Source organism: Lissotriton helveticus, chromosome 1_2, assembly GCF_964261635.1.
Source record: "Lissotriton helveticus chromosome 1_2, aLisHel1.1, whole genome shotgun sequence".
NCBI lineage: Eukaryota > Metazoa > Chordata > Amphibia > Caudata > Salamandridae > Lissotriton > Lissotriton helveticus.
In genome coordinates, this window is record NC_136058.1 from 376,218,994 (window position 1) to 376,242,993 (window position 24,000).

At 53.5% G+C, this 24,000-nt stretch overlaps 19 non-coding genes across 19 annotated transcripts; 7 read left to right on the forward strand and 12 right to left on the reverse strand.

The window, feature by feature from the left end:
- Window positions 1-1,396: 1,396 nt before the first annotated feature.
- Window positions 1,397-1,468, reverse strand: TRNAW-CCA (transfer RNA tryptophan (anticodon CCA)). Its single transcript has one exon. It is a non-coding gene; the product is annotated as a tRNA-Trp (tRNA).
- A 248-nt stretch (window positions 1,469-1,716) lies between these two features.
- TRNAN-GUU (transfer RNA asparagine (anticodon GUU)) lies at window positions 1,717-1,790 on the reverse strand. Its single transcript has one exon. It is a non-coding gene; the product is annotated as a tRNA-Asn (tRNA).
- A 207-nt stretch (window positions 1,791-1,997) lies between these two features.
- TRNAG-GCC (transfer RNA glycine (anticodon GCC)) lies at window positions 1,998-2,068 on the forward strand. The gene has a single exon. It is a non-coding gene; the product is annotated as a tRNA-Gly (tRNA).
- A 71-nt stretch (window positions 2,069-2,139) lies between these two features.
- Window positions 2,140-2,211, reverse strand: TRNAW-CCA (transfer RNA tryptophan (anticodon CCA)). The gene has a single exon. It is a non-coding gene; the product is annotated as a tRNA-Trp (tRNA).
- Window positions 2,212-3,695: 1,484 nt separating this feature from the next.
- On the forward strand, window positions 3,696-3,766 carry TRNAG-GCC (transfer RNA glycine (anticodon GCC)). The gene has a single exon. It is a non-coding gene; the product is annotated as a tRNA-Gly (tRNA).
- Window positions 3,767-3,837: 71 nt separating this feature from the next.
- Window positions 3,838-3,909, reverse strand: TRNAW-CCA (transfer RNA tryptophan (anticodon CCA)). Its single transcript has one exon. It is a non-coding gene; the product is annotated as a tRNA-Trp (tRNA).
- Window positions 3,910-4,157: 248 nt separating this feature from the next.
- Window positions 4,158-4,231, reverse strand: TRNAN-GUU (transfer RNA asparagine (anticodon GUU)). Its single transcript has one exon. It is a non-coding gene; the product is annotated as a tRNA-Asn (tRNA).
- A 207-nt stretch (window positions 4,232-4,438) lies between these two features.
- Window positions 4,439-4,509, forward strand: TRNAG-GCC (transfer RNA glycine (anticodon GCC)). The gene has a single exon. It is a non-coding gene; the product is annotated as a tRNA-Gly (tRNA).
- Window positions 4,510-4,580: 71 nt separating this feature from the next.
- Window positions 4,581-4,652, reverse strand: TRNAW-CCA (transfer RNA tryptophan (anticodon CCA)). Its single transcript has one exon. It is a non-coding gene; the product is annotated as a tRNA-Trp (tRNA).
- Window positions 4,653-6,120: 1,468 nt separating this feature from the next.
- TRNAG-GCC (transfer RNA glycine (anticodon GCC)) lies at window positions 6,121-6,191 on the forward strand. The gene has a single exon. It is a non-coding gene; the product is annotated as a tRNA-Gly (tRNA).
- Window positions 6,192-6,262: 71 nt separating this feature from the next.
- TRNAW-CCA (transfer RNA tryptophan (anticodon CCA)) lies at window positions 6,263-6,335 on the reverse strand. Its single transcript has one exon. It is a non-coding gene; the product is annotated as a tRNA-Trp (tRNA).
- Window positions 6,336-6,582: 247 nt separating this feature from the next.
- On the reverse strand, window positions 6,583-6,656 carry TRNAN-GUU (transfer RNA asparagine (anticodon GUU)). The gene has a single exon. It is a non-coding gene; the product is annotated as a tRNA-Asn (tRNA).
- A 349-nt stretch (window positions 6,657-7,005) lies between these two features.
- Window positions 7,006-7,077, reverse strand: TRNAW-CCA (transfer RNA tryptophan (anticodon CCA)). Its single transcript has one exon. It is a non-coding gene; the product is annotated as a tRNA-Trp (tRNA).
- A 1,483-nt stretch (window positions 7,078-8,560) lies between these two features.
- Window positions 8,561-8,631, forward strand: TRNAG-GCC (transfer RNA glycine (anticodon GCC)). The gene has a single exon. It is a non-coding gene; the product is annotated as a tRNA-Gly (tRNA).
- Window positions 8,632-8,702: 71 nt separating this feature from the next.
- TRNAW-CCA (transfer RNA tryptophan (anticodon CCA)) lies at window positions 8,703-8,774 on the reverse strand. The gene has a single exon. It is a non-coding gene; the product is annotated as a tRNA-Trp (tRNA).
- A 248-nt stretch (window positions 8,775-9,022) lies between these two features.
- TRNAN-GUU (transfer RNA asparagine (anticodon GUU)) lies at window positions 9,023-9,096 on the reverse strand. Its single transcript has one exon. It is a non-coding gene; the product is annotated as a tRNA-Asn (tRNA).
- A 207-nt stretch (window positions 9,097-9,303) lies between these two features.
- TRNAG-GCC (transfer RNA glycine (anticodon GCC)) lies at window positions 9,304-9,374 on the forward strand. Its single transcript has one exon. It is a non-coding gene; the product is annotated as a tRNA-Gly (tRNA).
- Window positions 9,375-11,001: 1,627 nt separating this feature from the next.
- On the forward strand, window positions 11,002-11,072 carry TRNAG-GCC (transfer RNA glycine (anticodon GCC)). The gene has a single exon. It is a non-coding gene; the product is annotated as a tRNA-Gly (tRNA).
- A 71-nt stretch (window positions 11,073-11,143) lies between these two features.
- Window positions 11,144-11,215, reverse strand: TRNAW-CCA (transfer RNA tryptophan (anticodon CCA)). Its single transcript has one exon. It is a non-coding gene; the product is annotated as a tRNA-Trp (tRNA).
- Window positions 11,216-24,000: the final 12,785 nt, after the last annotated feature.

Below are 24,000 nucleotides of genomic sequence, written 5' to 3' on the forward strand. Positions count from 1 at the left end.
ATGCCGGCAAAAAGGATACTTCCCTGGGTGGGCTTGAACCACCAACCTTTCTGTTAACAACCGAACGCGCTAACCATTTGCACCACAGAGGTTAATAACTGTAGCACAGTTCCTGAGACTCAATATATATCTTGATAATTGTGTGCCTGCCTGGAGCTTGTGTTATATAATGCGTCTTTATGCCATACAGCATTTCTCATTTGCTTAGTGTCTTGTTATTGTTGGACGTAATGATGAATAGACTACTGTCTAATGGTCTTAGAGCCAGTATTACTACCGGTCCCAGTGTATGAGACACATACATGACTTTTCTGTTGCCTGCTTAGCATAGCTCCCTGCTCCTCTGTAGGTGTGCTACCAGCCAGTAAGGCGTGTGCCTTGCCCATCAGATGTGTTATGTTAGACTTGACTTCTCTGTGAGCAAAGTCTCCCTCCCATAGCAGGTGCTTTCTCTGAACTCTTGACTTGTAAGACTGCTGGGAAAGGCCCTCCCTAGCCCCTCACTCAGATAGATACATTTACCTTCAGAGCTCAGCTTTGGAGAAAGAGATTGGGGAGAGAGCAAATAGGGGAAGGCCCATGGTGCACACTTTATTTTACATAAAAGCTGGGGCTTGTGGGAGGACAGGGACAAGAGGGTTCTCAGGGAAAGAAATCCCAGGAGTATTGATGGCTAGGCCCTGAAACACAACAATCCCGGATTGGCAAGGCACAATATGCCTGTGCAACAGGCCTGACCCTAGGCTTCCGGAGTTCTTGGTCACAAAAGGCTCCAGTGATCTAAGCCCGACCAGGGCTGTGCCCGACCAGGGCTGTAGGCCGCGTTGGGAGCGCGTTAGGGACGCGTAAAGGGACGCAGGGCGCAGAACTCTGCCCGTTTCACCCCAGCATTTAGGGGAGGACACAGAATCTGGGAAAGCCAGTGGGAAGGATTTTCCAGGAGGAGAGTTCAGTGAGATAATCTGAAACACAATAGTGCTGGTGATCTGGCGGGTGCATTCTGTGAACCACTTTTGTCGGGAGCAGCCTGCCATCATGCCCTGATAAACACAACTCTAGTCCCAAGCCAGTGACCTCAGCAAATGCAAAGACATTCATAGTTATAGTCTCCTGCATCTGATTCTTGCCATCTTCATGTGAAACGTTGGCGTTATCATGTCTTCTGCGCACACTTTGTTCATATGTGTACAATTTAAGTGTGTGCACCTGATCACTGTCTTGGGCAGAGCTCTGCCTGTGAACAACCCATGTGAAGCATTGGTGGTTCAGTGGTAGAATTCTCGCCTGCCACGCGGGAGGCCCGGGTTCGATTCCCAGCCAATGCAAGACTGCTTTCTTTTGACTTTGTTTTCGAAAGGAAATATATGACCTCAGTGGGGAATAAAATGGTAAGCAGTGACCCCGACGTGATTTGAACACGCAACCTTCTGATCTGGAGTCAGACGCGCTACCGTTGCGCCACGAGGTCCTTACACTTACAGCTTTCGGAGCCAGATCAACAAATGCTGTGGGCCTTTTGACTTATTTTCCCCCCCTCATATGCCTACAGTTGTATTACAGAGCTTGACCTTTTGTTTTCTATCCTAATTATGAAATTGACTGCAGGTGCCGAGAGAACGCAGAGAATTGAAATATTCAGGGAAAGGGTGTCCAGCAGGAGAGAGCAAAGGTATGTATCTGTTTTCCATTCAAGTGTTTCATTCAGGCAAAATAATACGTCCCTGGGTGGGCTTGAACCACCAACCTTTCGGTTAACAGCCGAACGCGCTAACCGATTGCGCCACAGAGACGAGTGACTACAGCATCTTTCCTTAGACTCAATATATATCTTGATATGTATGTGCCTGCCTGGAGCTTGTCTTATATAAGCCATCATCATGTGAAACTTTGGCGTTGTCATGTCTGCTGCGCACACTTTGTTCATATGTGTACAATTTAAGTGTGTGCACCTGATCACTGTCTTGGACAGAGCTATGCATGTGAACTCTCCATGTGAAGCATTGGTGGTTCAGTGGTAGAATTCTCGCCTGCCATGCGGGAGGCCCGGGTTCGATTCCCGGCCAATGCAAGGCTGCGTTCCTTTGACTTTGTTTTCGAAAGGAAATATATGAACTCAGTGGGGAATAAAATGGTAAGCAGTGACCCCGACGTGATTTGACCACGCAACCTTCTGATCTGGAGTCAGACGCGCTACCGTTGCGCCACAAGGTCCTTACACTTACAGCCTTCAAGCCAGATCAACAAATGCTGATGGCCTTTTGACTTATTTTCCCCTCCTCATATGCCTACAGTTGTATTACAGGGCTAGGCCTTTTGTTTTCTATCCTAATTATGAAATTGACTGCAGGTGCAGAGAGAACGCAGAGGATTGAAATGTTCAGATAAAGGGTCTTAAGCAGGAGAGAGCAGAGGTACGTATCTGTGTTTCATTAAAGTGTTTCATGCCGGCAAAAAGGATACTTCCCTGGGTGGGCTTGAACCACCAACCTTTCTGTTAACAACCGAATGCGCTAACCATTTGCACCACAGAGGTTAATAACTGTAGCACAGTTCCTGAGACTCAATATATATCTTGATAATTGTGTGCCTGCCTGGAGCTTGTGTTATATAATGCGTCTTTATGCCATACAGCATTTCTCATTTGCTTAGTGTCTTGTTATTGTTGGACGTAATGATGAATAGACTACTGTCTAATGGTCTTAGAGCCAGTATTACTACCGGTCCCAGTGTATGAGACACATACATGACTTTTCTGTTGCCTGCTTAGCATAGCTCCCTGCTCCTCTGTAGGTGTGCTACCAGCCAGTAAGGCGTGTGCCTTGCCCATCAGATGTGTTATGTTAGACTTGACTTCTCTGTGAGCAAAGTCTCCCTCCCATAGCAGGTGCTTTCTCTGAACTCTTGACTTGTAAGACTGCTGGGAAAGGCCCTCCCTAGCCCCTCACTCAGATAGATACATTTACCTTCAGAGCTCAGCTTTGGAGAAAGAGATTGGGGAGAGAGCAAATAGGGGAAGGCCCATGGTGCACACTTTATTTTACATAAAAGCTGGGGCTTGTGGGAGGACAGGGACAAGAGGGTTCTCAGGGAAAGAAATCCCAGGAGTATTGATGGCTAGGCCCTGAAACACAACAATCCCGGATTGGCAAGGCACAATATGCCTGTGCAACAGGCCTGACCCTAGGCTTCCGGAGTTCTTGGTCACAAAAGGCTCCAGTGATCTAAGCCCGACCAGGGCTGTGCCCGACCAGGGCTGTAGGCCGCGTTGGGAGCGCGTTAGGGACGCGTAAAGGGACGCAGGGCGCAGAACTCTGCCCGTTTCACCCCAGCATTTAGGGGAGGACACAGAATCTGGGAAAGCCAGTGGGAAGGATTTTCCAGGAGGAGAGTTCAGTGAGATAATCTGAAACACAATAGTGCTGGTGATCTGGCGGGTGCATTCTGTGAACCACTTTTGTCGGGAGCAGCCTGCCATCATGCACTGATAAACACAACTCTAGTCCCAAGCCAGTGACCTCAGCAAATGCAAAGACATTCATAGTTATAGTCTCCTGCATCTGATTCTTGCCATCTTCATGTGAAACGTTGGCGTTATCATGTCTGCTGCGCACACTTTGTTCATATGTGTACAATTTAAGTGTGTGCACCTGATCACTGTCTTGGGCAGAGCTCTGCCTGTGAACAACCCATGTGAAGCATTGGTGGTTCAGTGGTAGAATTCTCGCCTGCCACGCGGGAGGCCCGGGTTCGATTCCCGGCCAATGCAAGACTGCTTTCTTTTGACTTTGTTTTCGAAAGGAAATATATAACCTCAGTGGGGAATAAAATGGTAAGCAGTGACCCCGACGTGATTTGAACACGCAACCTTCTGATCTGGAGTCAGACGCGCTACCGTTGCGCCACGAGGTCCTTACACTTACAGCTTTCGGAGCCAGATCAACAAATGCTGTGGGCCGTTTGACTTATTTTCCCCTCCTCATATGCCTACAGTTGTATTACAGAGCTTGACCTTTTGTTTTCTATCCTAATTATGAAATTGACTGCAGGTGCCGAGAGAACGCAGAGAATTGAAATATTCAGGGAAAGGGTGTCCAGCAGGAGAGAGCAAAGGTATGTATCTGTTTTCCATTCAAGTGTTTCATTCAGGCAAAATAATACGTCCCTGGGTGGGCTTGAACCACCAACCTTTCGGTTAACAGCCGAACGCGCTAACCGATTGCGCCACAGAGACGAGTGACTACAGCATCTTTCCTTAGACTCAATATATATCTTGATATGTATGTGCCTGCCTGGAGCTTGTCTTATATAAGCCATCATCATGTGAAACTTTGGCGTTGTCATGTCTGCTGCGCACACTTTGTTCATCTGTGTACAATTTAAGTGTGTGCACCTGATCACTGTCTTGGACAGAGCTATGCCTGTGAACTCCCCATGTGAAGCATTGGTGGTTCAGTGGTAGAATTCTCGCCTGCCACGCGGGAGGCCCGGGTTCGATTCCCGGCCAATGCAAGGCTGCGTTCCTTTGACTTTGTTTTCGAAAGGAAATATATGAACTCAGTGGGGAATAAAATGGTAAGCAGTGACCCCGACGTGATTTGACCACGCAACCTTCTGATCTGGAGTCAGACGCGCTACCGTTGCGCCACAAGGTCCTTACACTTACAGCCTTCAAGCCAGATCAACAAATGCTGATGGCCTTTTGACTTATTTTCCCCTCCTCATATGCCTACAGTTGTATTACAGGGCTAGGCCTTTTGTTTTCTATCCTAATTATGAAATTGACTGCAGGTGCAGAGAGAACGCAGAGGATTGAAATGTTCAGATAAAGGGTCTTAAGTAGGAGAGAGCAGAGGTACGTATCTGTGTTTCATTAAAGTGTTTCATGCCGGCAAAAAGGATACTTCCCTGGGTGGGCTTGAACCACCAACCTTTCTGTTAACAACCGAACGCGCTAACCATTTGCACCACAGAGGTTAATAACTGTAGCACAGTTCCTGAGACTCAATATATATCTTGATAAGTGTGTGCCTGCCTGGAGCTTGTGTTATATAATGCGTCTTTATGCCATACAGCATTTCTCATTTGCTTAGTGTCTTGTTATTGTTGGACGTAATGATGAATAGACTACTGTCTAATGGTCTTAGAGCCAGTATTACTACCGGTCCCAGTGTATGAGACACATACATGACTTTTCTGTTGCCTGCTTAGCATAGCTCCCTGCTCCTCTGTAGGTGTGCTACCAGCCAGTAAGGCGTGTGCCTTGCCCATCAGATGTGTTATGTTAGACTTGACTTCTCTGTGAGCAAAGTCTCCCTCCCATAGCAGGTGCTTTCTCTGAACTCTTGACTTGTAAGACTGCTGGGAAAGGCCCTCCCTAGCCCCTCACTCAGATAGATACATTTACCTTCAGAGCTCAGCTTTGGAGAAAGAGATTGGGGAGAGAGCAAATAGGGGAAGGCCCATGGTGCACACTTTATTTTACATAAAAGCTGGGGCTTGTGGGAGGACAGGGACAAGAGGGTTCTCAGGGAAAGAAATCCCAGGAGTATTGATGGCTAGGCCCTGAAACACAACAATCCCGGATTGGCAAGGCACAATATGCCTGTGCAACAGGCCTGACCCTAGGCTTCCGGAGTTCTTGGTCACAAAAGGCTCCAGTGATCTAAGCCCGACCAGGGCTGTAGGCCGCGTTGGGAGCGCGTTAGGGACGCGTAAAGGGACGCAGGGCGCAGAACTCTGCCCGTTTCACCCCAGCATTTAGGGGAGGACACAGAATCTGGGAAAGCCAGTGGGAAGGATTTTCCAGGAGGAGAGTTCAGTGAGATAATCTGAAACACAATAGTGCTGGTGATCTGGCGGGTGCATTCTGTGAACCACTTTTGTCGGGAGCAGCCTGCCATCATGCCCTGATAAACACAACTCTAGTCCCAAGCCAGTGACCTCAGCAAATGCAAAGACATTCATAGTTATAGTCTCCTGCATCTGATTCTTGCCATCTTCATGTGAAACGTTGGCGTTATCATGTCTGCTGCGCACACTTTGTTCATATGTGTACAATTTAAGTGTGTGCACCTGATCACTGTCTTGGGCAGAGCTCTGCCTGTGAACAACCCATGTGAAGCATTGGTGGTTCAGTGGTAGAATTCTCGCCTGCCACGCGGGAGGCCCGGGTTCGATTCCCGGCCAATGCAAGACTGCTTTCTTTTGACTTTGTTTTCGAAAGGAAATATATGACCTCAGTGGGGAATAAAATGGTAAGCAGTGACCCCGACGTGATTTGAACACGCAACCTTCTGATCTGGAGTCAGACGCGCTACCGTTGCGCCACGAGGGCCTTACACTTACAGCTTTCGGAGCCAGATCAACAAATGCTGTGGGCCTTTTGACTTATTTTCCCCTCCTCATATGCCTACAGTTGTATTACAGAGCTTGACCTTTTGTTTTCTATCCTAATTATGAAATTGACTGCAGGTGCCGAGAGAACGCAGAGAATTGAAATATTCAGGGAAAGGGTGTCCAGCAGGAGAGAGCAAAGGTATGTATCTGTTTTCCATTCAAGTGTTTCATTCAGGCAAAATAATACGTCCCTGGGTGGGTTTGAACCACCAACCTTTCGGTTAACAGCCGAACGCGCTAACCGATTGCGCCACAGAGACGAGTGACTACAGCATCTTTCCTTAGACTCAATATATATCTTGATATGTATGTGCCTGCCTGGAGCTTGTCTTATATAAGCCATCATCATGTGAAACTTTGGCGTTGTCATGTCTGCTGCGCACACTTTGTTCATATGTGTACAATTTAAGTGTGTGCACCTGATCACTGTCTTGGACAGAGCTATGCCTGTGAACTCCCCATGTGAAGCATTGGTGGTTCAGTGGTAGAATTCTCGCCTGCCACGCGGGAGGACCGGGTTCGATTCCCGGCCAATGCAAGGCTGCGTTCCTTTGACTTTGTTTTCGAAAGGAAATATATGAACTCAGTGGGGAATAAAATGGTAAGCAGTGACCCCGACGTGATTTGACCACGCAACCTTCTGATCTGGAGTCAGACGCGCTACCGTTGCGCCACAAGGTCCTTACACTTACAGCCTTCAAGCCAGATCAACAAATGCTGATGGCCTTTTGACTTATTTTCCCCTCCTCATATGCCTACAGTTGTATTACAGGGCTAGGCCTTTTGTTTTCTATCCTAATTATGAAATTGACTGCAGGTGCAGAGAGAACGCAGAGGATTGAAATGTTCAGATAAAGGGTCTTAAGCAGGAGAGAGCAGAGGTACGTATCTGTGTTTCATTAAAGTGTTTCATGCCGGCAAAAAGGATACTTCCCTGGGTGGGCTTGAACCACCAACCTTTCTGTTAACAACCGAACGCGCTAACCATTTGCACCACAGAGGTTAATAACTGTAGCACAGTTCCTGAGACTCAATATATAACTTGATAATTGTGTGCCTGCCTGGAGCTTGTGTTATATAATGCGTCTTTATGCCATACGCATTTCTCATTTGCTTAGTGTCTTGTTATTGTTGGATGTAATGATGAATAGACTACTGTCTAATGATCTTAGAGCCAGTATTACTACCGGTCCCAGTGTATGAGACACATACATGACTTTTCTGTTGCCTGCTTAGCATAGCTCCCTGCTCCTCTGTAGGTGTGCTACCAGCCAGTAAGGCGTGTGCCTTGCCCATCAGATGTGTTATGTTAGACTTGACTTCTCTGTGAGCAAAGTCTCCCTCCCATAGCAGGTGCTTTCTCTGAACTCTTGACTTGTAAGACTGCTGGGAAAGGCCCTCCCTAGCCCCTCACTCAGATAGATACATTTACCTTCAGAGCTCAGCTTTGGAGAAAGAGATTGGGGAGAGAGCAAATAGGGGAAGGCCCATGGTGCACACTTTATTTTACATAAAAGCTGGGGCTTGTGGGAGGACAGGGACAAGAGGGTTCTCAGGGAAAGAAATCCCAGGAGTATTGATGGCTAGGCCCTGAAACACAACAATCCCGGATTGGCAAGGCACAATATGCCTGTGCAACAGGCCTGACCCTAGGCTTCCGGAGTTCTTGGTCACAAAAGGCTCCAGTGATCTAAGCCCGACCAGGGCTGTGCCCGACCAGGGCTGTAGGCCGCGTTGGGAGCGCGTTAGGGACGCGTAAAGGGACGCAGGGCGCAGAACTCTGCCCGTTTCACCCCAGCATTTAGGGGAGGACACAGAATCTGGGAAAGCCAGTGGGAAGGATTTTCCAGGAGGAGAGTTCAGTGAGATAATCTGAAACACAATAGTGCTGGTGATCTGGCGGGTGCATTCTGTGAACCACTTTTGTCGGGAGCAGCCTGCCATCATGCCCTGATAAACACAACTCTAGTCCCAAGCCAGTGACCTCAGCAAATGCAAAGACATTCATAGTTATAGTCTCCTGCATCTGATTCTTGCCATCTTCATGTGAAACGTTGGCGTTATCATGTCTTCTGCGCACACTTTGTTCATATGTGTACAATTTAAGTGTGTGCACCTGATCACTGTCTTGGGCAGAGTTCTGCCTGTGAACAACCCATGTGAAGCATTGGTGGTTCAGTGGTAGAATTCTCGCCTGCCACGCGGGAGGCCCGGGTTCGATTCCCGGCCAATGCAAGACTGCTTTCTTTTGACTTTGTTTTCGAAAGGAAATATATGACCTCAGTGGGGAATAAAATGGTAAGCAGTGACCCCGACGTGATTTGAACACGCAACCTTCTGATCTGGAGTCAGACGCGCTACCGTTGCGCCACGAGGTCCTTACACTTACAGCTTTCGGAGCCAGATCAACAAATGCTGTGGGCCTTTTGACTTATTTTCCCCTCCTCATATGCCTACAGTTGTATTACAGAGCTTGACCTTTTGTTTTCTATCCTAATTATGAAATTGACTGCAGGTGCCGAGAGAACGCAGAGAATTGAAATATTCAGGGAAAGGGTGTCCAGCAGGAGAGAGCAAAGGTATGTATCTGTTTTCCATTCAAGTGTTTCATTCAGGCAAAATAATACGTCCCTGGGTGGGCTTGAACCACCAACCTTTCGGTTAACAGCCGAACGCGCTAACCGATTGCGCCACAGAGACGAGTGACTACAGCAACTTTCCTTAGACTCAATATATATCTTGATATGTATGTGCCTGCCTGGAGCTTGTCTTATATAAGCCATCATCATGTGAAACTTTGGCGTTGTCATGTCTGCTGCGCACACTTTGTTCATATGTGTACAATTTAAGTGTGTGCACCTGATCACTGTCTTGGACAGAGCTATGCCTGTGAACTCTCCATGTGAAGCATTGGTGGTTCAGTGGTAGAATTCTCGCCTGCCACGCGGGAGGCCCGGGTTCGATTCCCGGCCAATGCAAGGCTGCGTTCCTTTGACTTTGTTTTCGAAAGGAAATATATGAACTCAGTGGGGAATAAAATGGTAAGCAGTGACCCCGACGTGATTTGACCACGCAACCTTCTGATCTGGAGTCAGACGTGCTACTGTTGCGCCACAAGGTCCTTACACTTACAGCCTTCAAGCCAGATCAACAAATGCTGATGGCCTTTTGACTTATTTTCCCCTCCTCATATGCCTACAGTTGTATTACAGGGCTAGGCCTTTTGTTTTCTATCCTAATTATGAAATTGACTGCAGGTGCAGAGAGAACGCAGAGGATTGAAATGTTCAGATAAAGGGTCTTAAGCAGGAGAGAGCAGAGGTACGTATCTGTGTTTCATTAAAGTGTTTCATGCCGGCAAAAAGGATACTTCCCTGGGTGGGCTTGAACCACCAACCTTTCTGTTAACAACCGAACGCGCTAACCATTTGCACCACAGAGGTTAATAACTGTAGCACAGTTCCTGAGACTCAATATATATCTTGATAATTGTGTGCCTGCCTGGAGCTTGTGTTATATAATGCGTCTTTATGCCATACAGCATTTCTCATTTGCTTAGTGTCTTGTTATTGTTGGACGTAATGATGAATAGACTACTGTCTAATGGTCTTAGAGCCAGTATTACTACCGGTCCCAGTGTATGAGACACATACATGACTTTTCTGTTGCCTGCTTAGCATAGCTCCCTGCTCCTCTGTAGGTGTGCTACCAGCCAGTAAGGCGTGTGCCTTGCCCATCAGATGTGTTATGTTAGACTTGACTTCTCTGTGAGCAAAGTCTCCCTCCCATAGCAGGTGCTTTCTCTGAACTCTTGACTTGTAAGACTGCTGGGAAAGGCCCTCCCTAGCCCCTCACTCAGATAGATACATTTACCTTCAGAGCTCAGCTTTGGAGAAAGAGATTGGGGAGAGAGCAAATAGGGGAAGGCCCATGGTGCACACTTTATTTTACATAAAAGCTGGGGCTTGTGGGAGGACAGGGACAAGAGGGTTCTCAGGGAAAGAAATCCCAGGAGTATTGATGGCTAGGCCCTGAAACACAACAATCCCGGATTGGCAAGGCACAATATGCCTGTGCAACAGGCCTGACCCTAGGCTTCCGGAGTTCTTGGTCACAAAAGGCTCCAGTGATCTAAGCCCGACCAGGGCTGTGCCCGACCAGGGCTGTAGGCCGCGTTGGGAGCGCGTTAGGGACGCGTAAAGGGACGCAGGGCGCAGAACTCTGCCCGTTTCACCCCAGCATTTAGGGGAGGACACAGAATCTGGGAAAGCCAGTGGGAAGGATTTTCCAGGAGGAGAGTTCAGTGAGATAATCTGAAACACAATAGTGCTGGTGATCTGGCGGGTGCATTCTGTGAACCACTTTTGTCGGGAGCAGCCTGCCATCATGCCCTGATAAACACAACTCTAGTCCCAAGCCAGTGACCTCAGCAAATGCAAAGACATTCATAGTTATAGTCTCCTGCATCTGATTCTTGCCATCTTCATGTGAAACGTTGGCGTTATCATGTCTGCTGCGCACACTTTGTTCATATGTGTACAATTTAAGTGTGTGCACCTGATCACTGTCTTGGGCAGAGCTCTGCCTGTGAACAACCCATGTGAAGCATTGGTGGTTCAGTGGTAGAATTCTCGCCTGCCACGCGGGAGGCCCGGGTTCGATTCCCGGCCAATGCAAGACTGCTTTCTTTTGACTATGTTTTCGAAAGGAAATATATGACCTCAGTGGGGAATAAAATGGTAAGCAGTGACCCCGACGTGATTTGAACACGCAACCTTCTGATCTGGAGTCAGACGCGCTACCGTTGCGCCACGAGGTCCTTACACTTACAGCAGGGGTGCCCAAACCTGTCCTGGCGGGCCGTATCCATGCCAGATTTTTGGGATATCCCCATCTGGTGATCACGGTTCGATCCCCGGCGCCGGCGGCAGATCAGAGTGCCCAGGATTGGGTCCATGTGACCCGGGCAGTCCTATCCCCTGGGTGTACGTGGTTGTCCGACATGTCGGTCGTATTTGCTTTTACGTACCGGATCGGAATCGGCCCCCATAAAATCGTACGTAAAGTATATAGCAAATCAACCTGAAATCTGCTGGGTCAGAAAGGGCTCGATTCCGATCCGTGTCGGAAGGTTAGGAGTCCGTACGAATTTGTCGGGACGGCATGGCAGAGTGCCCGGGATGGGCTCCATGGCTCTTGGGCAGTCGTCCCCCGGGCGTCCGGGGCTCCATCCAGGCCGACGGCATGGCAGAGTGCCCGGGACGGGCTCCATGCGTCCCGGGCATTCGTCCCCCGGGCGTCCGGGGCTCCATCCAGGCCGGCGGCAAGGCAGTGTGCCCGGGTCGGGCTCCATGCGTCCCGGGCATTCGTCCCCCGGGCGCCTGAAACTGCTGGGTCAGAGAGGGCTCGATTCCGATCCGTGTCGTAAGGTTAGGAGTCCGTACGAATTTGTCGGGACGGCATGGCAGAGTGCCCGGGACGGGCTCCATGCGTCCCGGGCATTCGTCCCCCGGGCGTCCGGGGCTACATCCAGGCTGACGGTATGGCAGAGTGCCCGGGTCGGGCTCCATGGTTTTCACGGTGGTCCTCCCCTGGGTGTCAGGGGGCTCCTGGCCGACGGCATGGAAAAGTACCCAGGACGGGCTCCATGCGTCCCGGGCATTTGTCCCCCGGGCGTCCGGGGCTCCATCCAGGCCGACGGCATGGCAGAGTGCCCGGGTCGGGCTCCATGGTTTCCAGGGTGGTCCTCCCCAGGGTGTCGGGGCGCTCCAGGCCGAAGGCATGGAAAAGTGCCCAGGACGGGCTCCATGCGTCCCGGGCATTTGTCCCCCGGGCGTCCGGGGCTCCATCCAGACCGACGGCATGGCAGAGTGCCCGGGTCGGGCTCCATGGCTTTCACGGTGGTCCTCCCCTGGGTGCCTGGGGGCTCCAGGCCGAAGGCATGGAAAAGTGCCCAGGACGGGCTCCATGCGTCCCGGGCACGGGCACGGGGACGGGGACAGGGTCGGGAGACTCCAGGCGGCTTCACTTCCGTGTCCAGCCATCTGATCGCCCAGATTCCCTCGGCCATCTGGTCGCCCGGATCCCCTCGGGCATCTGGTCGCCCGCAACGCTTTCCTATGGTGCGACCAGATGGCCGAACTTCCCTGGAAGTCCCGATGAGGTGCCATTCGACGCCCGGATCCCAGCGAGGGCTCCAGGAGGTTGGGTACATTCGCGCCTTGGGTCCCCTCTGTCACCTCGCGTGCACAGATTACAAGAAAAGGGGGTAATTTTCCTCCGGATTACTAGGGAGAAGGGTACGCCCGGACACCCCTCCGAGGCTGGTGGTTCTCTGCCATGGGGACCAGATGGGCTATGCCTGGGCAACACCTCCCTAGGCCACCCGGGGCTTCCTTCCTCCAGGCCAACTGCATGTCAAATTGCCCAGGACGGGCTCCATGGCTCCTGGGCAGTCATCCCCCGGGCGTCCGGGGCTCCATCCAGGCTGACGGCATTGAAAAGTGCCCAGGACGGGCTCCATGCGTCCCGGGCATTCGTCCCCTGGGCGTCCGGGGCTCCATCTAGGCTGACGGTATGGCAGAGTGCCCGGGTCGGGCTCCATGGTTTTCACGGTGGTCCTCCCCTGGGTGTCTGGGGGCTCCAGGCCGACGGCATGTCACAGTGCCCAGGACGGGCTCCATCGGCCCCGGACAGCCCTCCCCCCGGGCGTTCGGGGCACATATCTCCAGGAGGCCAACGGCGTTGCAAAGTACCCGGAAAGGACTCCACGGGTACCGGGCAGTCCTCCCCCGGGCGTCCGGGGCACCCATCTCCATGAGGCCAACGGCATTGGCAAAGTACCCGGGAGGGGCTCCACGGGTCCCGGGCAGGCCTCCCCCGGGCGTCCAGGGCACCCACCTCCAGGCCGACGGCATGTAAAAGTGCCCAGGACGGGCTCCATGGGTCCCGGGCAGCCCACCCCCGGGCATCTGGGGCACCCATCTCCAGGAGGCCAACGGCGTTGCAAAGTACCCGGGAAGGGCTCCACGGGTACCGGGCAGTCCTCCCCCGGGCGTCCGGGGGCTCCCTTCTCCAGGCCGACGGCATGGTTCAATGCCCAGGACGGGACGTCAAGTGGCCAGGACGGGCTCCATGCGTCCCGGGCATTCGTCCCGGGACGGGGACGGGGTGGGGAAGAGTCCAGGCGGCTTCACCTCCATGCCCAGCCATCTGGTCGCCCGGATTCCCTCGGCCATCTGGTCGCCCGGATCCCCTCGGGCATCTGGTCGCCCGCAATGCTTTCCTATGGGGCGACCAGATGGCCGAACTTCCCTGGAAGTCCCGATGAGGTGCCATTCGCCGCCCGGATCCCAGCGAGGGCTCCAGGAGGTTGGGTACATTCGCGCCTTGGGTCCCCTCTGTCACCTCGCGTGCACAGATTACAAGAAAAGGGGGTAATTTTCCTCCGGATTACTAGGGAGAAGGGTACGCCCGGACACCCCTCCGAGGCTGGTGGTTCTCTGCCATGGGGACCAGATGGGCTATGCCTGGGCAACACCTCCCTAGGCCACCCGGGGCTTCCTTCCTCCAGGCCAACTGCATGTCAAATTGCCCAGGACGGGCTCCATGGCTCCTGGGCAGTCGTCCCCCGGGCGTCCGGGGCTCCATCCAGGCTGACGGCATTGAAAAGTGCCCAGGACGGGCTCCATGCGTCCCGGGCATTCGTCCCCTGGGCGTCCGGGGCTCCATCTAGGCTGACGGTATGGCAGAGTGCCCGGGTCGGGCTCCATGGTTTTCACGGTGGTCCTCCCCTGGGTGTCTGGGGGCTCCAGGCCGAAGGCATGGAAAAGTGCCCAGGACGGGCTCCATGCGTCCCGGGCATTCGTCCCCCGGGCGTCCGGGGCACCCATCTCCATGAGGCCAACGGCATTGGCAAAGTACCCAGGACGGGCTCCATGGGTCCCGGGCAGACCTCCCCCCGGGCGTCCGGGGCTCCCACCTCCAGGCCGACGGAATGTCAAAGTACCCAGGACGGGCTCCATGGGTCCCGGGCAGCTTCCCCCGGGGCGTCCGGGGCACCCACCTCCAGGCCGACGGCATGTCAAAGTACCCAGGACGGGCTCCACGGGTCCCGGGCATTCCTCTCCCAGGTCGTCCGGGCCCTAGAGCTCCGGTGGTCCAACCTGCGCCTGAGGCCCAGCCGGGGTCCAAGAGCCCTGCCTTGCGTGGGCAGGCAGTCAGGAACCCTACCGCGAAGGCTTGGGATGGATGGGGAGCTGGGAGTCCTTTCGATCCCGGCCCTCTGGTCGCCCGCGATGCTTTCCAATGGGGCGACCAGTTGGCCGGGCTTCCCTGGAAGTCCCGATGAGGTGCCATTCGGCTCCTGGATCCCAGCTAGGGCTCCATGAGGTCGGGTTCTTTTACGCCTTGGGTCCCCTCTGTCACCTCGCGTGCACGGATTGCAAGAAAGGGGGGTAATTTCCCTCCGGATTACTAGGGGCAGGGTACGCCCGGACACCTCTCCAGGGCTGGTGGTTCTCTGCCCGGGGGACCAGATGAGATATGCCTGGGCAACACCTCCCCCAGGCATCTGGGGGCTCCATTCTCCGGGCCAACGGCATGGCTCAATGCCCAGGACGGGCTCCACGTGTCCCGGACAGACCACCCCTGGGCGTCCGGGGCACCAATCTCCATGAGGCCAACGGGATGGCAAAGTACCCGGGAAGGGCTCCACGGGTCCCGGGCAGCCTTCCCCCGGGCGTCCGGGGCTCCCACCTTTAGGCCGACGGCATGTCACACTGCCCAGGACGGGCTCCATGGGCCCCGGACAGACCTCCCCCGGGCGTCCGGGGCACCCATCTCCAGGAGGCCAACGGGATGGCAAAGTACCCGGGAAGGGCTCCACGGGTCCCGGGCAGCCTTCCCCCGGGCGTCCGGGGCTCCCACCTCCAGGCCGACGGCATGTCACAGTGCCCAGGACGGGCTCCATGGGCCCCGGACAGCCCTCCCCCCGGGCGTTCGGGGCACATATCTCCAGGAGGCCAACGGCGTTGCAAAGTACCCGGAAAGGACTCCACGGGTACCGGGCAGTCCTCCCCCGGGCGTCCGGGGCACCCATCTCCATGAGGCCAACGGCATTGGCAAAGTACCCGGGAGGGGCTCCACGGGTCCCGGGCAGGCCTCCCCCGGGCGTCCAGGGCACCCACCTCCAGGCCGACGGCATGTAAAAGTGCCCAGGACGGGCTCCATGGGTCCCGGGCAGCCCACCCCCGGGCATCTGGGGCACCCATCTCCAGGAGGCCAACGGCGTTGCAAAGTACCCGGGAAGGGCTCCACGGGTACCGGGCAGTCCTCCCCCGGGCGTCCGGGGGCTCCCTTCTCCAGGCCGACGGCATGGTTCAATGCCCAGGACGGGACGTCAAGTGGCCAGGACGGGCTCCATGCGTCCCGGGCATTCGTCCCGGGACGGGGACGGGGTGGGGAAGAGTCCAGGCGGCTTCACCTCCATGCCCAGCCATCTGGTCGCCCGGATTCCCTCGGCCATCTGGTCGCCCGGATCCCCTCGGGCATCTGGTCGCCTGCAACGCTTTCCTATGGGGGGGACCAGATGGCCGAACTTCCCTGGAAGTCTTAATGAGGTGCCATTCGCCTCCCGGATCCCAGCGAGGGCTCCATGAGGTCGGGTTCTTTCACGCCTTGGGTCCCCTCTGTCACCTCGCGTGCACAGATTGCAAGAAAGGGGGGTAATTTGCCTCCGGATTACTATGGGGCAGGGTATGCCCGGACACCCCTCCAGGGTTGGTGGTTCTCTGCCATGGGGACCAGATGGGATATGCCTGGGCAACACCTCCCTAGGCCACCCGGAGCTTCCTTCCTCCAGGCCAACTGCATGTCAAATTGCCCAGGACGGGCTCCATGGCTCTTGGGCAGTCGTCCCCCGGGCGTCCGGTGCTCCATCCAGGCCGACGGCATGGCAGAGTGCCCGGGACAGGCTCCATGCGTCCCGGGCCTTCGCCCCCCCGGGCGTCCGGGGCTCCATCCAGGCTGACGGCATGGCAGAGTGCCCGGGACGGGCTCCACGGGCCCGGGCGTCCGGGGCTCCCTTCCCCGGGCCAGCGGCATGTCAGAGTGCCCAGGACGGGCTCCACGGGCCCCGGTCATCCGGGGCACCCTTCCCCGGGCCAGCGGCATGTCAGAGTGCCCAGGACCAGTTCCACGGGTCCCGGGCAGTCCTCCCCCCCGGGCGTCCGGGGCTCCCTTCCCCGGGCCAAAGCATTTCAGAGTGCCCAGGACGTGCTCCACTGGTTCCTGGGCGTCCAGGTCTCCCTTCCCCGGGCCAACGGCTTGTCAGAGTGCCTAGGACGGGCTCCACGGGCCCCGGGTAGTCCTCCCCCCCGGGTGTCCGGGGCTCCCTTCCCCGGGCCAAAGCATTTCAGAGTGCCCAGGACGGGCTCCACGGGTCCCGGACGTCCGGGGCTCCCTTCCCCGGGCCAACGGCATACAGGAGTGCCCAGGACGGGCTCCACGGGTCCCGGACGTCCGGGGCTCCCTTCCCCGGGCCAACGGCATACAGGAGTGCCCAGGACGGGCTCCACAGGTCCCGGTCGTCTGGGGCTCCCTTCCCCGGGCCAACGGCTTGTCAGAGTGTCAAGGACGGGCTCCACGGGTCCCGGTCGTCTGGGGTCCCTCCCCCGGGCCAACAGCAGGTCAGAGTGCCCAGGACGGGCTCCACGGGTCCCGGGCAGCCCACCCCCCCGGGCGTTCGGGGCACCCATCTCCAGGAGGCCAACGGCGTTGCAAAGTACCCGGGAAGGGCTCCACGGGTACCGGGCAGTCCTCCCCCGGGCGTCCGGGGCTCCCTTCTCCAGGCCAACGGCATGGTTCAATGCCCAGGACGGGCTCCATGTGTCCCAGACAGACCTCCCCCGGGCGTCCGGGGCACCCATCTCCAGGCCAACGGCATGGCTCAATGCCCAGGACGGGCTCCATGGGTCCGGGGAGGCGTCCCATGCGCCTCCGGGCTTGGGAGCCCCGGCTGGGTCCAGGGGCCCGGCCGGGCCCCGGGTCGGGTGCTCCGGCCCTGGGCCCTGTCTCCCAGCCTGCCGCACTGCCAAGGGCCCGGGAAGGGGTTCCGATGTGCCCGGGGAGCCTCCCCTTGCTTGGCTGGGTTCAGGAGCAGTGGCTAGGGCCCCTGAGGGCCCGGGGAGGGCGGCCTCCCCACCCCGGGCTCTGTCCTTGGTCCTGCTGCGTGGCAGGGTGCCCGGGACGGGGTCCGGAGGGACCGGGGAGGCGTCCCATGCACCTCCGGGCTTGGGAGCCCCGGCTGCGTCCAGGGGCCCGGCCGGGCCCCGGGTCGGGTGCTCCGGCCCTGGGCCCTGTCTCCCAGCCTGCCGCACTGCCAAGGGCCCGGGAAGGGGTTCCGATGTGCCCGGGGAGCCTCCCCTTGCTTGGCTGGGTTCAGGAGCAGTGGCTAGGGCCCCTGAGGTCCCGGGGAGGGCGGCCTCCCCACCCCGGGCTCTGTCCTTGGTCCTGCTGCGTGGCAGGGTGCCCGGGACGGGGTCCGGAGGGACCGGGGAGGCGTCCCATGCGCCTCCGGGCTTGGGAGCCCCGGCTGGGTCCAGGGGCCCGGGCGGGCCCCGGGTCGGGTGCTCCGGCCCTGGGCCCTGTCTCCCAGCCTGCCGCACGGCCAAGGGCCCGGGAAGGGGTTCCGATGTGCCCGGGGAGCCTCCCCTTGCTTGGCTGGGTTCAGGAGCAGTGGCTAGGGCCCCTGAGGGCCCGGGGAGGGCGGCCTCCCCACCCCGGGCTCTGTCCTTCGTCCTGCTGCGTGGCAGGGTGCCCGGGACGGGGTCCGGAGGGACCGGGGAGGCGTCCCATGCGCCTCCGGGCTTGGGAGCCCCGGCTGGGTCCAGGGGCCCGGGCGGGCCCCGGGTCGGGTGCTCCGGCCCTGGGCCCTGTCTCCCAGCCTGCCGCACGGCCAAGGGCCCGGTGTGGAAAAGTAAATTTTGCCATGTTCTGTGTCCCTACGCTTCATCCATCATATGTTATGTGTGCATGACCAATATGCATATGTTATTCCCCATGTCCGATTAATGACGCAATTATAGTTGTGTCCACCTCTGGTATGTCATTTTCCAGTTCTCGTGAATACTACGAATATCAGGCCTATGTAAAGTAATGTTGCCACGTTTCCCAGTGTGCACGTTATTCTGTTATAAAGTCCCCGTTTCCAGGCCTCAAAAGGGCCCGGACATCAGATTCAGCTCCTGTCTCCTGAAAACCTCGCTGAGGAGCGATACAGCCCCCACCTGTATCCTCGACCCTTCACTTACTTCCTGCCTCGCAGTGCCCGGTGCAGCTTGGCTCTGCCTCTGAGTCTGCCAAAAGTATGTTATAGTTCCAGTTATCAGTTCAGTCCTCCTCTTCTGCATTCCTAAGCTACTGAACTGCATCAATAGTTTCCGTCATTGTCTAGCCTACTCGGCTCCACGTTAGAGAAATACTGTATTAATGGTCATTTAATATTCTTCATCGCGCACTACATGTAGAATAATGCATGGTCCAGTCTTAGAATCAAGTTAGCTTTTCCCCTCATGACTTCTAGTTTATATCAACATGTTCCCTAAACATCAGATACCAGATAGGGTTTAGGTACATGTCGCTCCGACCCTCCAGACTTTAGTCTCTGCTCCTAGCACAGAGTTCGTAGCCCCAGCTTCTCCTAGTAACACGTCATTGCCAGCTTTCGCGCACCATTAGGTTAGAGGTCCCGGCTCCTTAGGTAGCCCCCTCCAAAGTTTCCGCCCATTCATGACATATTCTGTTACGTTTGCATCACATGTCTATGTATACTCCCAGTTACACCTCTTTTTACTGTTATCTTTCGCGACTGCTACGCGTCACGCCTTCTGCTCCACCCACTGCTACGCCTACTGCAATGTAATGCTATGTGTTTGCGCTATGTATATAAGTCAATGTATTATTATTAAAAGTTAGCGCGCTCATCCCAGACCTAGCCCCAGCAGCTGCTGGGCCTCTTTTCCCCTGTTGAGCCCCAGTTGTCCTGCTGGGCCCTGTCATTCTGTTCCTATGCAGGTTGTCCTGATCCTGTCCTTATGCTGTAATAAACCTGCAGAAACTCCTACTACCTCGAATCTTGACTCTTATTTTATTGAGCTATCTGTTATGCTATAAGTCTAGTCAAAAATAGGGTATTATTTATTTATTTACCACATAATGGCGCCCGAATAGGGACTTGCCCTTTCCCCACGCGTCGGTGAAGCCACGCCGACCCCCTGACCCTCTGCAGTCGTGACGGAACTCTTCTGCGCAGTGGCAGATATTTCTGCTCAAGTATCCCTCAGGCCCACGGAGGAGACGGAGGAGGCGGTCCAGCATCCGAACGAGACGGTGGAGGAACGCGGCGAGTCCCGACCAGAGCCCAAGCCGAGAGTCCAAGGTCCGAGGTATCCGGAGGCCCACCCGTAACTGAAGTCCGAAGTCCGTCGTCGTAGCAGTCCAGTCCAGTCCGAGGCCTTCCGTTCCGTGCTGCCCGGTGAGTACCATTGCTGGGGTAGTATCTAGACAGGACCAATCTAAATTGACTCCTGGTCCGTGGGTTGGTGGTGCCCAGACTCACAAACGAAGTGTTCACCTAGGTGGATACGGGTCTTGATGCGTTCCTTTATGGGACCGGTATGTTCCGTACTGTTACAGCAGTGCATCCAGTAATTCTAGTCTGTTCCGTTCTCGAGAAATTCTGTTCTGTTTCTGTTTTCAGTATTCCAGGTAATATTCTGTTCGAACTGTTATTTATAATGTTCTTCATGTAATTTACTGTTGTGGTATGAGTGTGATGTGATTTCGTGTTTTTATTGTGTATTGTATTGTGTCCAGATTACAGTTCAGTCATGCCTATATTTTCCAAGTTACGTCAGTTAAAAACTAGAAAAGGTTTATTAGAGGAAGCAGTTCCTGTCCCGCCTAGGGACAGTCCAGGTCATTTTATGTATCAGAAACATGGCATAAGCGCCATAATGTATCTAGATTTATGGGTAGAGTATACCAAACAGTTAGAAGAAAAGTATAGATGGCCCGTATCGGGTACATGGGATGCCGAATGTATCATGCGAGTAGAAGAAGCATTATGGAAAAAGAAAGCCAGACAGTCACAGAAAGATGCCATCGAGCTATGGCGTAAGGAAGCACATAGAAGAACGGAAAAGGAAGTCAGAAAGTCAGAGTTAAGTAGAGAATCCCAAGAACGAGCCCAAGAAAGAGAGTTAATCGAGATAGGTGAACAAGTCAAAACCGAACAGTCAGACAGACAGAGGCATGCCCTCATTAGGGGTATGTATCCTCTTCTTGCCGAGGGCTTGCCAAAAGCGACCCCAGAGGCATCCAGTAATTTCCCGCCACCATTAGTTCCGACCAAGCTACGTCACAAACCGACCGCAGCTGATATTTTTATTTCGTCCTATCTGGACGACACAGTCCCAGAATATGCAAATCCTGTTCGCGCTCCGCTAGTCCCTGTAAATCAGGCACTTCCCGCTCCTCCAGACACCGGAGTACCTGATACGGTACCCCCGGTCCAGCCTACAGTTCCATTTCCCACTCTGCCAGGACGAAGAATGTCAGTCGACGATTCTAGTCTAGGGGCCGCAGGGGGAGGTCTTCCTCAAACCCCGCCGCCACACAAACGTTTATCAGCACTCGAATTACATGCTCAAGCATCACAGCGTACTCCTAAAAGTAATAAGTCTGTCACAGAAATCAGGCAAGCCCTTAGCGAATGTGTCTATGATCCAGTCCCAGGCGAGTATAATATGGTTTTATATTCCGTACGTGTGAGGAGGGTGACCGAGTATCTAGTCACCTTACCGAATATGAAAGAAGATCTAGACAGAATATATCGTTTCATCCGTACAGGGGATGATCCAGAAAGTATTGGCGAGATTATGTCTCAAAGGAAAGCCGAGATTCAGCTCATGATATTAAAGTTCCTGATCAATTGTCTAATAAGAGAACAAGATTACCCGTCCAAAGATCCCGCCGAAATGAGAATCCTGACAAGGTGGAGTGATAATATAGCCGAGGGTAAGCACAAGACTGTCGGTGCCATGGAGAGTATGTACAAGAAAATTCGTAAAGAAATAATAAGGTTACACGAACAGCGTAAAGCAGCACAAGTAAGCGAGAAAGAAAGTATCTCTGATCCTGAAGAGGAAGAGAACGAGAATCCCGCCAGAATAGCGTATGTAGGAAAATCCAGATTTCCAGATCGCCATTTACGTCTAGAACCCAAGTCTATTTTTCATCTAGCACCAGAACAAGGTTCTCTAGAACCAGTATTTCAAGCTACCGACCACATTCTGAAATCACGAGTCGGTTACAGTGAATTAAGTACTATGCATGAACAAGAACTAGCCCGATCAGCAGTCCGATGGATTACTGATTCTACCACTTTTCCAGACGAAATAGTGGCACAAATGTTTCTGAAACTGCCCCCAGCCGAGCAACGACTGGTGGGTATGTATATGATTCAGCACCTTATTACTCTGTATGAGGGTCAACATTCTGATCCAGGCCCGTTGCATGATATCCTGAACGAGTTACTCCAGTATAGATGGAGAGGTCTAGGTACCGATTTAATAAGTGTCATTCTACAACAGCGCCACAAGTATAGAACGTTCCTGAACCCGCATTTTGTTCATGTCTCACCCCCAGAAAGTAAACCATTCTACATAGACAGACAGAATCCGTTACGAGAAGTCCACCCAGTCCAAGGGGCGGGTGGCGTAATGCAACGAGTGTTTGTATACACTCCAATATCAAAGATGGAACTTCTTGAAATGAAGAAATTAATTCCCTGTCATGACAAAGATCCAGCAGGGTTCCATAGAGAATTAAAAGACATGCTCCGTATGGGAGAATACACTTACCCAGATATCATTAAAATGTTAAAGGTCCTGTTACCCGCAGGGGTGTATGAAAAGTTAAAAGAAAAAGAATGGGAGGTGGGAGAGAAAAAGATCGATTGGGCAGCTCTAGAAGCTGAAGACAAGGCACGAGTACCAGGTACCGGTCTTGGAGATAAATGTAAAGAATTACCAGAATTACTGATTCAAGTTTTACCCAGATTATTGACGACGAGAAAAGAAGACTGGGATGCAATCTCAGCCTGTAAACAGAAACAAGATGAGGATATTAGTGATTTTTATTCTAGATTTGAGAAATGTTTCAGTATCAACAGTGGTCTCAAGACAAGTAGTGAGTCATACCCTCACCTTTTCGTTACTAAATTAGTCGAGAATTCAAGTCCACAAATTAAAAATCGAGTTTTGAAAGTCGAAAGCACCTGGCAAGCTAATACTCCGTCCCAGATGCTCCAGATGCTCCAGTATCACCAGAATAGAATCAGAGAAGAGCAAGAACACGAAAGAAAACGTATGAAAGACACGAAAATGAAAGTGCTAGTTGCACAAACAGTTCCTCAAGACAGTCAGAAGAGGGGTCCGAATCAAGCCAGTCATCCTGCAGCTCCCGTTAAAGGGAACTGCAATTATTGTAAACAGCCAGGTCATTTTATAAACGAGTGTGCAGTTCTGAAACATAACATAGCTACTGGTAAGACTAAAGAAAGACCACGTCCGCCTAGACAAGAACAAGTTTCACAGATTCCTCAGCCACAGAATGCACAACAGACAGTTTCCGCACCGCAGCCTATTGCTGCAACACAGCACGTTACATCTCAGATGTATCAGTATGCGCAGTCTGAGTATCCAGAGTACCAGTCATATTCATGAAACAGCCTAGAGAGGGAGGTAGGCTTGCCTCTCATCGAGATACCTGTAGATCAAGAAGGTCCCTATGTTCACAGTCAAGTATTAGGGAAAGATAGAAAGTTTTTGATCGATACAGGGGCAAGTAGGACCACAATTAGTCATGCCGAAGTTCCAGGGGCTCCGCTCTCAGGCTCAAGAAATGTTTCCCTTGGATTTTCAGGAAAACCAATAGTTAACGAGATATCAAAGCCAGTTACTCTAGAAGTAGGTCCATTGTCCCGCACTACTGATCTGTTACTTACTAAGTCATGTCCAGAAAACCTATTAGGTATTAAGACACTGAAAGAATTAGGTGCAGTTATTTGCTGTTCCCCAGAGGGAATACGTCTGTTCCTACGTGACTTTAAGGGTCACTATGTATTACGAGATTTTGATTCAAGATTGTCTAAAGTTCCGCAGCATTTATGGGCGCAAGGTCCGACTGATGTAGGTTACATGCAAATCACACCCCATCGTGTGACTCTCAAACCAGGTGTAGTGTTACCCCGAATCAGACAGTACAGATTGCCACCCGAGGCTGTAGCAGCCTTATCCAAAATTATTGACGAGCTCATGGCTCAAGGAGTAGTTGTAGAAACTGACTCCAATATATGTAATTCTCCGATCATTCCAGTCATGAAACGTACTGATCCGAATGCACCCCCAGTATATCGATTAGTGATTGATTTACGAGAGCTTAATAAATGTATTATTCCTCAGTACCCAGTTGTCCCAGATATTTCTTCCCTATTAACAGCCATTGATTCCGAAGCCACGTTCTTCACTGTTATCGACCTCA